At 45.7% G+C, this 12,612-nt stretch overlaps 2 pseudogenes across 1 annotated transcript; one reads left to right on the top strand and one right to left on the bottom strand.

Annotated features, from left to right (window-relative positions):
• Nucleotides 1–3,593: 3,593 nt before the first annotated feature.
• Nucleotides 3,594–5,127, bottom strand: LOC116552203 (annotated as a pseudogene).
• Nucleotides 5,128–8,358: 3,231 nt separating this feature from the next.
• LOC116552204 lies at nucleotides 8,359–9,972 on the top strand (annotated as a pseudogene). Its single transcript, XR_004269276.1, has one exon. The product of XR_004269276.1 is annotated as a pseudouridine-5'-phosphatase pseudogene (transcript).
• The last annotated feature ends 2,640 nt before the right edge of the window (nucleotides 9,973–12,612 follow it).

Here is a 12,612-nt window from a genome sequence, read left to right as displayed (position 1 = left end):
TGGACTTTCTTACTAAATTTATGAGCACTCATTTATTTATAAGCCAATATGGTGCCATTGTAGACAAAACATATAACCTAATACATGTAACATGCACAGAAACACGTATCCATACACACAAAGATCAAATAGGTGTCACTGTGAAATTCTAGCCATGACATGGCATCATAAACCCATTATTTTACAAAAGACAGCTGGATCCAAATTATTTCAGGACAGGACAAAATTGAGATCTGTCCACATGGCTAAACTTCTTTATCGCCTTGATAGGTAATCCAATTAATGCCATGGACCAAACCTTTGGCTAAAGCAGTTTCCACAGTAGTTTTATATCTAAAACTTGTTTTTAACCATTTTTTCCTTCAGTTTCAACTGAGCTTCCAATATTTACATCTTAGCTAGAACTGGCTGAACTGCATACAAAAAGCAAACTTTCCAATAGCCTTCAATTTGTAGCATCATAAGTGGTGCATACACAAAATGGGCCTTAGCTCCTTCTCAGTTTGGGAGGATTTTATAGTGCCAGCATTATCTTGTAACAATGGTAATCAAGAACAGAATTTGAGAGACCAAAATGATGAATCAGGAAGGAGAATCTGTGGAGGGAATCCTGCGGCAACATCCATATGGGGTTAAATTGTCTGACTGTACAACAATTGTGGGCCACTGCTATTTTCACCCTTTCAACGATTAAATGTTAAAATACCTGACAATACCAAGTGTTAGAGAGTATACGAAACTTTACAGTATCTTACATATTGTAAGTGGTAACATGTATTGGTACTATCACTTTGAGAAATGATCTGTTGTCTTATGAAGCTGCAAGTCACATATCTCGAAACCTACCAATTCCATTTCAGAGTACACTCCCAAGAAAAGTTAGTTATTCTTATGGAACCAACAATGTTAAATTAGGCTTGTTTATCAATAAAGCCATTCAAAGAATGACTTTGGCATCATATAAACTAGGAAATATACTACCTGCACATAAATATATACCAGGAAATATGTAAAAGAATGTTAGTATCTGTGCTGTTAACAGTAACAAAATCCTGGTGGGGAGGGAGGATACAAAGGTTCTCATTGAGGTTTAAATTTCCATTTCTCTGATTATTAGTGATGGAGAGCATTTTTTATATATCTGTTGGCTATCTGTATGTCTTATTTTTAAGAAATATCTTTTCAATATAATAACTGAACTGATTGCAGAAAAGTTCATTGGGTGGCTTTGGCCCAACCCAGTTCTCCCACTTTCTTGCTTGTAGTCCTCAAGAATAACTGTAGAATGTGCTGGGAGTGCAATATCCTAAAATAAGGGGGAACTTGCTGGAACAGCCTGGGCTCTTTTCCTGTCTTCACCTGTCACAAGATGTCCTTCAATCCTTTAGCCCGGTGTGTCAAGTGAACCTGGGGTAGAAAACCCAAGGTAGCCTGCTTATTAGCATCCCTTAGCTGTGGTGCAAGAAGAGCATGTGCAGTTAAGACTCCATCTAGGCCGGGCACTGTGGCTCATGCCTGTAATCCCAGCACTTTGGGAGGCCGAGGGGTGTGGATCACGAAGTCAAGAGATCGAGACCATCCTGGCCAACACGGTGAAACCCCATCTATACTAAAAGTACAAAAAATTAGCCAGGTGTGGTGGTGCATGCCTGCTGTCCCAGCTGCTCAGGAGGCTGAAGCAGGAGAATTGCTTGAAACTGGAAAACGGAAGTTGCAGTGAGCCAGGATCAGGCCACTGCACTCCAGCCTGGCGACAGAGCGAGACTGTCTCAAAAAAAAAAAAAAAAAAGACTCCATCCTCCATCTACCCTAAGTAGCTTTCTGAGTTACAAGTGACCAAAACACAATGAACCCGAGGCTTGCTGTCCCTTGCTTCCTGTCTGTAAGTATAAATTTGCTTCGTGTAACTTGTGTATGAATATCTCATGTCTCAGTTGTCTTAGACAAGTTGGTAAGCAGTGCACAGTTAACCTGCTTCACACTTAAAATTTTCTGATCTTTCACAAATTACTGAGCATTAGTCTTATATCACTGCTCTTTCTGAACCCCAGGATATGGTGGAAACAATCATTCAGTTTATTTTTCTATTAAAGATCTTAGAAAGCCATTAAGCTAAAGTAGAAATTGCAAGCAAGCAATCCAAGTCCAGAAAGGCTACATTATCAATGCTGGGTGGCTGCTTTTACTGACAGGAGGTCACAATTCCCTCCACCCACTCTTCCCAGCCATGCTCACTGGAAATGCAGGACCTGCAGTCTTAAACAGAAGGGACACTTCCTGGGATTTTCTCTGCATCTGAGAAAGACAGAGAATTCATGTCCTCAGAAGCCAAATCGTATGGGTGTATTTGAGAAGGAAAGATGTGGGGATGCAGTAGAGCAACCTGAAGTTGACAAGAGGGTGAGGGCTCGTGGATAGACTCAGAGGGAAAAAGTGCCAGCATGACATAACAGGAGAATTTCCTGGACTAAGTTCTCTGGGCTGCTTCCTGTTCACTGTCTCAGTGGTCCAAGTGGGAGCGTTCCACATGTACAACCCTTTGGCTGCCTTTCCCCTCCCACCTTTGACATATCAGCACAGGAGGCACCATCACATCCCTGTGACCAGCAAACCTGGCCACTGGGGGTCTTGCACCAGTCCAGGTACCAGTAACCACCACCCACCCCACCCCAGAGTCTCCTCCTTACCCAACAATAAAGCAATAACAAAGAGGACAAAGCATTTCACATTTGTAGACAAATGTATTGTGCCACCAAAAAAAACAAAAATGCACAAAGCAATCTGAAAGCAAATGCAGAAGTGTTACTGGAAAAGGGTCCCTATCTAGAACCCAAGAGAGGGTTCTTGGATCTTGTGCAAGAAAGAATTTGAGGTGAATCCATAAAGTGAAAGCAAGTTTATTAAAGTAAGGAAATAAACAATGGCTACTCCATAGGCAGAGCAGTGGAATGGGCTGCTCAGCTCCTTACACTTACAGTTACTTCTTGATTATGTGCTAAACAAAGTGTGGATTACTCATGAGTTTTAAGGGAAAGGGGTGACAAAGTCCATGAACTGATGCTTTCTGCCCTTTTTAGACCATATGGGGTAACTTTCTGATGTTACCGTGGCATTTCAAATTCTCATGGTGCTGATGGGAATGAGCAGTGAGGAGGACCAGGGATCACTTTTGTCACCATCTTTCTTTGGTGGCTGTTGGCCTGGCTTCTTTACCGCAACCTAATTTCTTAGCAAGGTTTTTGTGATCTATATCTTGTGCCGACCTCCAATCTCATCATAGGACTAAGAATGCCTAACCTCCTGTAATTGAAGCCCAGTAGGTCTCAGCCGTATTTTTTATTTATTTATTTATTTATTTATTTTCCGAGCTAGCTGAGATTTTATTTTGGACCAAAAAAAAAAAAAAAAAAAGCAAATTGAATTGTTTTGCAGCTAGAGGCATGGGTAAGGGGGGTCCCCAGGCAGTAAACTCCCCGCGGGTGGCCTGAGGGCTAGGGCTGAGCGTCGGGTGGGTCTCTGGTTCCCTGTGCTCCCCTGCACAGTAACCTCCCTCCTGGGCTCTGGGGCAGCCTCAGGAGGGGCAGGCTGGGAGGGGCTGTTGCAGCTGTTCACTTGGGCAGGACATCAGAAGACTCGGACACCAGCCTCCCATCACGAGTCTCAATCTTCTTCACAACCACAGCCTTGGTGGAGCTGGTGCGGCTGAAGGTGAAGCCTGCGCCAGAGCCAAAGCTGGACCCCAGGCCGTAGCTGAGGCCGGGGCTTATGAGGCCCGCATAGGCAGAGCTCAGGCCACCTGCATAGCCGCTGGTGGTCTTCGTGTGGATACTCTTGTTCTGCATCCCAGACTCCAGCCGGCTCTCCTCGCCCTCCAGTAGCTTGCGGTAGGTGGCGATCTCAATGTCCAGGGCCAGTTTGACGTTCATCAGCTCCTGGTAGTCACGCAGCTGCCGTGCAATGTCCTGCTTGGCCTTCCACAGGGATTCCTCCAGCTGCTGCTGCTGCTTGGCACGAGCATCCTTGAGTGCTTGCCCCCCTCGATGCTCAGCATCTAACATGGCGGCCTCCAGGGAAGCCCTCTGGCCTTTGAGGCCCTCAATCTCAGCCTGGAGCCAGCTGATGTTCCGGTTCATCTCGGAGATCTCAGTCTTCGTACGCCACAGGTCATCCCCGTGCTTCCCAGCCAGCTTCTGCAGCTCCTTATACTTGATCTGGTATACACTCTCCGCCTCAGCCCGGCTGCGATTGGCGATCTCCTCGTACTGCACCTTGACCTCAGCGATGATGCTGTCCATGTCCAGGGAGCGGCTGTTGTCCATGGACAGCACCACGGATGTGTCGGAGATCTGGGACTGCAGCTCCCGGATCTCTTCTTCATACAGCTGCCTGAGGAAGTTGATCTCGTCAGTCAGTTCTTCCAGGCGAGACTCCAGCTCTACTTTGTTCATGTAAGCTTCATCCACATCCTTCTTGATGAGGACAATTCATTCTCCATCTCTGTACGCTTATTGATCTCTTCCTCATACTTGCTCTTGAAGTCCTGCACCAGCCCCTGCATGTTGCCAAGCTCTGCCTCCAGTTTCAGCTTCTCCTGGCCCAGAGTTTCCAGCTGCCGCCTCAGGTTGTTGATGTAGCTCTCAAACATGTTGTCCATGTTGCTCCGAGCCGTTTTCTGCTGCTGCAGGAGGCTCCACTTGGTCTCCAGCATCTTGTTCTGCTGCTCCAGGAACCGCACCTTGTCGATGAAGGAAGAAAACTTGTTGTTGAGGGTCTTGATCTGCTCCTTCTCCTGGGTACCCACGGCCTGGATGTTGGGGTCCACGTCCAGCTTAATGGGGTTCAGCAGGCTCTGGTTGATGGTGACGGAGGTGATGCCTCCCGTGCCTATGCCGTTGGCCCCCGCATAGCCTGCCCCCAGGCCACCGCGGAAGCCAGCGCTGCTCACTCGGGAGAAGCTCGAGGAGCTCGAGCGGGCACTGGGCCCACTCGTGAAGGAGCGGCTGCTGAAGGCCCCGGGGCCAGAGGTGGACACCCTGTAGGACTTCTGGGTCACCCTGATGGACATGGTGGAGGCAGGAGTGGAGGCAGGCGGGCTGAACCAGGGAGAGTTTCCAGAAGGAGCGGAGAAGCTGCTGCTTCAGCCGTATTTTTATATCATTTTGTTTATTTATTTATTTGTTTGTTTGTTTATTTATTTAGAGACAGAGTCTGGCTTTTTGTTGCCCAGGTTAGAGTGCAATGGCGCAACCTCTGCCTCCCCGGTTCAAGCGATTCTCCTGCTTCAGCCTCCCGAGTAGCTGGGATTATAGGCATGCGCCACCACGCCCGACTAATTTTTTATTTTTAGAAGGGATGGGGTTTTACTATGTTGGTCAGGCTAACCTGGAACTCCCGACCTCAGGTGATCCGCCCGTCTCAGCCTCCCAAAGTGCTGGGATTACAGGCGTGAGCCATTGCGCCCAGCGGTCTCAGATTTATTTTACCGGCCCCTATTCAACATGGAGTAGCTCTGGTTTAAATGTTTCTGACAGTGTTAGTTAGTGTTGGTTTCTGACAGTTCTCAGAAAATTAGCCAATGGAGGGTCTCAGGAAACCTCAGGACGCAGTGCTATAATAAAACGGCAGGCAGCAGAGGCAGCCTTAGGGCATGCGGTCCCAAACACTTGGAAACCGCTGCAGAAAAGCTCTGGAACTTTGGACAGTGGCCCCGGGAACAGCCATAGACTGACGCTCTGGAAAGTCTCCTCCCATATACGTCTCCCACTTCAGTGGTGGGTCCCAGAAGCAGGGAGCCCGGGTGGAGGAAAGTTGCGGGAGTTGTCGCATTCCCCGGGCTCCTCTGGAGGGTTGGCCTCCCCTACAGGCATTTGTGGCTCCTTCCAGAAGCCGGATTCAGAGTGGGTGACTCTGGGTCCCCCCTCCAGGTGTCCTGTGCTCTGGGAAAGTAATCGTTTTTCGAGTAGTCCTAGCGAAGAAGCACACAAGGAGTGGAAAGCAGGTCGCAGTGAATGTTCTTGGCCGTCCTGGGGAACTGGAAATGGTAAGGACAGAAAGCGAGCATCCAACACAGCCAGTCTACTGAGCTCAGGGCTGAAAGCATCTCGGACACCTCCCCCGCCCTCACACCCCTACCCTTTCCTCTGCAAAAGCCGGAAGCTGCCAAAAGCCTCAGGGAGACAGCTGTTCCATCTTGATGGAATGTCTCACGCGAGGTGACACGGAGTATCTGGGATTTAGAAGCCACCATCGTTTGTGTTCTATACTCTTCTGGCTTCCTGGTCGGTACAAATCAGTTTACAGTAAGCGGAGGTCCGGCGCGGTGGCTCACGCCTGTAATCCCAACACTTTGGGAGGTTGGGGCGGGAAGATCACCTGAAGTCAGGAGTTTGAGACCACCCTAGCCAACATGGTGAAACCCGATCTCTACTAAAAATACAAAAATTAGCTGGGCGTTGTGGTGGGCACCTATAATCCCAGCTACTTGGGAGCCTGAGGCAGAAGAATCGCTTGAACATTGCACTCCAGCCTGGGCGACAGAGGGAAAAAAAAAAAAAAAATTATTAGATGACACTATACCATAGGCAAGGGATCCTCTAATTGAGCACAGTTTAAAAATTGAGACATGATCGTTTTCATGTTTTCATTCCCATCCATGAAGCTCTGTGGCTGTAGGTTACAATCTCATTTGGAGGAAAAATTTAACATCTAAATTTGAGGTTTTTCATGAGTCTGAGGCCTTGGTTGATTGGACTTCCTATTGGACCCCATTGGCTCCAAGCCTACACAATCTTATTAGACTGAAGCTTAGTCCTCTGAATGGGGTCTTGGAACCAGAAGCTTGGTTCTTGGGATATATTCATCAATGTTTTTCAGATTTGTAAATACATTTTTCCAAAAATAAGGTTCAGAGGATAGCAGTTACACTCTAATGAGAGAATAGACATCTAAAATATGAACAGGGGTTCCCCAATGCTGCTCCACTTATTTTTTAACAATCAGACTCTGAAGTCCCATATCTACATATTTCTCTGCATGGCTATTTTTACCAAGTACTTCCATAATATAATCCAACTTACAAATATTTATAATATTCAGCGGAATTCAATACAGTGAACTTAAGAATCATATCTCTTCATGTAACCCCTTAACAGCCATCTGATTATGACTCAAATCCAGGTATTCTAATTTATTTTGGAAGCAGATACCTCTCAGATCCACTCTGAGTACATTCAAGTCCTCTATAGGCTCACTCTAATGGAGGCAAAGTTTCAGCTGCACTAGAAACATTTGAGTCATTCCAGATTGTCCAGCCTAGAAAGGTTAAAGTCAGACCTTCAGATCAATTGAGTTCACTGGGGTCTAGCATCTCAACCTCTTTATTCCATTCACTCACATATCTACTTTCCTATTTTGAAATACAAAGGAGCACCAAATTCACATAAATCTTTTCTTTCTCATACTTAGACAGAGTCTCATTCTGTGGCCCAGGCCTGAGTGTAGTGCCACAAACAAGGCTCACTGCAGTCTCGACCTCCTGGACTTCAACAGTCCTCTCGCCTCAGCCTCCCCAGTAACTGGCACCAAGGTGCGTGCCACCACCTTGGGTTAATATTTTTTTATGTTTTGTAGAGGTGGTGTCTTCTCATGGTCCCCAGCTGGTCTCAAACACCTGAGTTCAAGCAATTCTCCACCTCAGCCTCACAAAGTGCTGGGATTATAGGCCAGGCCACCATGCCTATCAAAATTCACACAAATCTATACCTCCAGCTCAGACCCTGATGCTATAGGCCTGTATTCCTTCTAATTTACTGAATGCCTTTTTTGGAAGCCCCCAGACAATTCTAAATCCGGTCTTAGGCAACTTGAGGATTCCTCATCTTGGCTAATGACAGCCAGAAAAATAATTAGTTCAGTACAATGCAGAAATTTTATCTTAAAATAAATTTTATCTTTTCTGGCTTCCTTTCTTCATCTTCTTTCTTTTCCCTCCTTTCTTCCTTAACTATACTAACCCTAAATCTATCCAGGTGACTGAATACTTCATGGCATATTACTTGTCATCCTCTACATCAGCATCCCCCTTCCCAGGAGAAATGGCATCTTCCCTTTCACTTTCCTCAGAGGTTTCCAGGGAAGTCCATCTAGAAAGGTCCTCCTGGTGTTCCCTAGATTTAAGGAAAAGCATATTCCTCTGACAGGGCTGCTATTTGTTCAAATTAGCACCATGACATTCACGAATTCTGTTACACTGTTAAATCAGAATTCTACTTTCAGAATTCCAAGTTCACAATGTCCCAAATCACCACTGATTTTCTCCCACAGAAAAGACACAGACATTTACTCGCCCCCCCACCCAGAACCAGAAGGCAGTACCATGGCGACTCCCCCGCCCGCACCCCTGCCACAGCCAGTCACCCACCTCATCTTTGACATGGACGGACTTCTTTTGGATACTGAATGGCTCTATTCAGTGGTGTTTCAAGAAATATGTGATCGCTATGACAAGAAATACAGCTGGTTATGGGTAAGAAGGCATTAGAGGCGGCACAGATTATAATAGACGTCTTGCAGCTCCCGATGTCCAAAGAGGAGCTAGTGGAAGAAAGCCAAACGAAGTTAAAGGAAGTGTTCCCCATGGCTGCGCTCATGCCAGGGGCCGAGAAACTCATCATCCACCTGTGGAAACACGGCATCCCCTTTGCCCTGGCCACCAGCTCAGGGTCTGCATCGTTTGAGATGAAGACAAGCCAGCACAAGGAGTTCTTCAGCTTGTTTTCTCACATCGTGCTGGGAGGCGACCCTGAAGTGCAGCATGGCAAGCCAGACCCTGACATCTTCCTAGCTTGTGCCAAGAGGTTCTCTCCCCCTCTTCCTATGGAGAAGTGCCTTGTCTTTGAAGATGCTCCCAATGGGGTGGAGGCGGCCCTGGCAGCTGGGATGCAGGTGGTCATGGTTCCAGATGGAAACTTGAGCCGAGACCTGACGACAAAGGCCACTGTGGTGCTGAATTCCCTGCAAGACTTCCAGCCCGAGCTGTTTGGTTTGCCTCTCTATGACTGAAAGAGAGGGCCTCACTTTGCCACCCCCCAGCCCACTCTCATGGTCCACACTGCTGGGGAAAAGAAAAGGAAATCAGCAACTCTCAAACCCCAGCGTGCACAGTGATTTTAGCCTCCTGAGATTGGTGTTTCCATCCTGCGTTGGCTTGCCCTACTCTAGCGTATTGATAAAACGTGACTTGACAGTTGAAAGAAACACGGTAGAGACAGAAACAAAACCCAGAACAAAGATGAAACTTGAATTACCATCTCAAAAATCAGGCTGACGGACTATGCGATAAAGTGAATGTACATGTATACATCTACACATGCACCTCTATATATGCAGATGTATATCAGTAAGTTAATATGCATGTAGGAAATTACATGTGTATGTATGTAGATATATGTGAAATACATACTTTTCAAAGACAAAAATGGAACATCATTTCTCTTTTATTCTAGTTTTCCTGAACACTGGGAAATGTAAACTGTGTATGCATATAAGTATATGCTTTATATATTCATATGTATGTACATATATCTGTCATCTGCATCACTCTCCTCAGTGTTGATGTCAGCATACAGTGACAGCTGATAAAGCGAGATGGTAGTTCTGCCTGGCTTCCAGTCTGAGTGGGAAAGCCCTGCTTTTGATGAGCACTAAGAAGTGCTTCTCCTTGTTAGCTAACATTTAAATTCTTTTTGTGACCTCAGAATGTCTCTGGATCTTTCCTCATTGACTAACTCTGAGCCACATCATCCATAGTTTATTGTTAGTATGAACACAACTGTAGCATTTACCTGGTATCTACATCCTTATCTACATTGGAGAATGCTTTCTACCTCAGAGCAAACATTTGCCTCCTTAAAGAACACTGATGGCCTACACTTTTTGGATAGAAATAGAAGTTGATTTCAGAAAGTATGCTTGGTGAGTCTGAGTGCCCTGGGAACACTTTTGGAATAATTTATCAGACATTGAACTTCTGTGATTAATTTCTTTTATCAATTTACACAGTCTTTAAAATTTGTCTGTGATTTGCCAGAGAAAAATGGTGGTAGCCATGGAAATCGGGAGTGAAGGAGTGCTGCTCCATTGTGGTTCAGCCCTCCCCAGTGGCCTCTGCCCTTTGATGTCCTTGAGAAGATCTTCAATCCTGGAAGTTGCAGACAGACCATAGGAAGGCATGTATGTGTGTGGTGGAGTGATTGTCTGTGGATGACAGGCCCTGGCTATTGCATCAATTTAGCAAATTTATTTCCTCATTCCCAATGGCCTATATACATGTGCACTTTCAATGCTCCTCTTAACCAGTTGTATTGTCTTACTGTTTCCCTAACAAATTGAATTAGTTTAATAAAATCTTTTAACACACACACACACACACACAAAGACACAGACATTTAATTGTCAGTCAAGACTTTTTCAGGAGCTCTTGGAACCTGTCAGTCAATACAGCCCTAAATTACCAGAAGCAAATGGAACCAGGAAGAAGAAAGTCCGGAAGTAACCAGGAAAGAGAACACCTGTGGAGGTGCATTGGTGTGGTAGTCACAGACCTACGAAAACAACAACAACAACAAACAAGAAAACTTTCAGCGACACAGTGAATGTAAAATGGAGAATAGGCAGGAAGGGAGAAGGGGGACTCTTCAATCCCAGAGACCAACAGTAAATGGTTCATTTTTTTCTCATAGGTGAACCTAGTGACCTAATAGAGTTCTGCTTTGGCACCAAGCAAAATTCTTCACTTTCTAATTTCAGGCAACTTTCCCTGGGGCATTTTTGCCTTTTACTTTCTGTCTAGCCTCCCTCATGGTCTTTGTTTTTACCTACTCTACTAGACTTACTGGTTTTAAGTGTTAAATTTTTTTCTGAGCCTAAAATCAAGAGTCAATACCTGACAAAGAAGCAGATTGTTAAAACCTAGAGTTTCTCTGTATCTGGAAAGTAATAATGTGGATTCTTGCCTCCTCATTCATTAGTTGCACAGCTTCCTCCAACATAACAACTGGCCAGAAGATTCACCTGCGCACGGCCTGAGTGTTGGAGACTTTTCCCTTCTTTGGTCCCTCCCACCGCCTACCCCCTCTTTTTCTGTTTTGTGTCACTTGCATTTCTTTAACAACGTTCTAACAAGATTTATCATTATGGTTATCTTGATTTGATTAGATTTTTCTTAATGAAATACAACACAAATATCAGTCTTTCTGAATTCTTTATTGTGTATTTGTTTTGGATGACACACCGGGAAGGGAAATAGGAAAGGCTCTACATCATATGTCATATGGGCTCCACAATTTGCCCTCAAGTTTGAATCCTAGTACCTCCCACCCACACAAAACTGCCATTGCCAGCCTGCTCCAAGTCTACCCAATCTCTAGCCATTGTCATACTGCAAAGTTCCTATGACCTTCTCCCAAGGAGCATAACCCTGTACTTTACCTCTTTCTGACCTCCCTGGAATCCACCCCGCCTCCAACCACACTGAAATTAGAAGCTGAATTCTGGAACTATCTTGATGTCAGTCTGTAGGGGAGCAGCCTGCAGCCTCCTCTGGACTCCCATCAAAACAGATTACCCCTTCTGTCTAGGGGTTGCTAATCCCAGCTTTTTGCTGAGATGGGAAGCTGGGGTAAAAATGGGAAGAGAAGAGAGGTGATAGTTGTTTTGCTTTGCAGTGGCTCCAGACTGCTCTTCTATTTGGTAAAGTGGCTGGAACTTTTTGGGTGGGAGCAGTGCAGTTTTCCTTTATTCTCCCACCCACAGGACCAGGAGGCAAGTGGATGGGCCTCAAACAACAGGGAAGGTTTTGGCTAGCTGAAGAAGAGGTATGATGGGATGGAGAAATTGAGGCAAATCCCTTGAGAAAGGGTGAGTAATACAAAGCCAAAGTGGATTTCCTCACCTGGCAGGGCATTCTCTGCCTTCTGGCATGGCCTCTGCCTAAAACCCCCCAGAAAAGGACAGTACTGGTTTGCATAGGAGCAGCAGTGGTGAAAATGGGAAATGATGAGTGTGAACAGAGATACTAATGGTAGGGTCTGTAGGTCTCTTTGAGGGGGCTCAACTCACATAGTGCAGGTTTTTTTGTTTTTTTGCTTTTTTGAAATATAAATGCTTGTGGGAAAGGACATTTTCTAACTGGACAGTGGCAGTACCATATTTTTATCAGAAAGGATGTAGGTCTCAGTCTGATTGAAAAGTGAGGAGGGGAGGGAGGATATTCAAGCACTTACAATTCACCTGCATTGCATTTCCGGGAAGAAAGAAAATAAATAAATGATGCATTTCAAAAATCCTGATGCTAGAGACGGAGAACCACAACTTGAGCTTTTCCTGGGCTTAGAGAGGAGATGGATGTCTCCTGTCAGTTCCACGTCCAAAGCAGAGTCTTGCAGCCCATTTTTCTCCCCCGTTGTTTTGAACTACTATCCCCAAATATCAAGGGTATTTGATAGAGTGAACTATCAGAATAAGGAGTGATTCCCACTGAGTTGCATCCCGCAGGGGAGGGACTAGACTGGCGGGGCAGGCCTGAGGCCAGGGTCGAGTGGCACTGTGCCTTTC

Source organism: Sapajus apella, unplaced genomic scaffold (assembly GCF_009761245.1).
Source record: "Sapajus apella isolate SASKATOON/1434 unplaced genomic scaffold, GSC_monkey_1.0 scaffold11, whole genome shotgun sequence".
NCBI lineage: Eukaryota > Metazoa > Chordata > Mammalia > Primates > Cebidae > Sapajus > Sapajus apella.
Note: the sequence above shows the minus strand (reverse complement) of the source record. Positions and strands in the feature narration are given on the sequence as shown.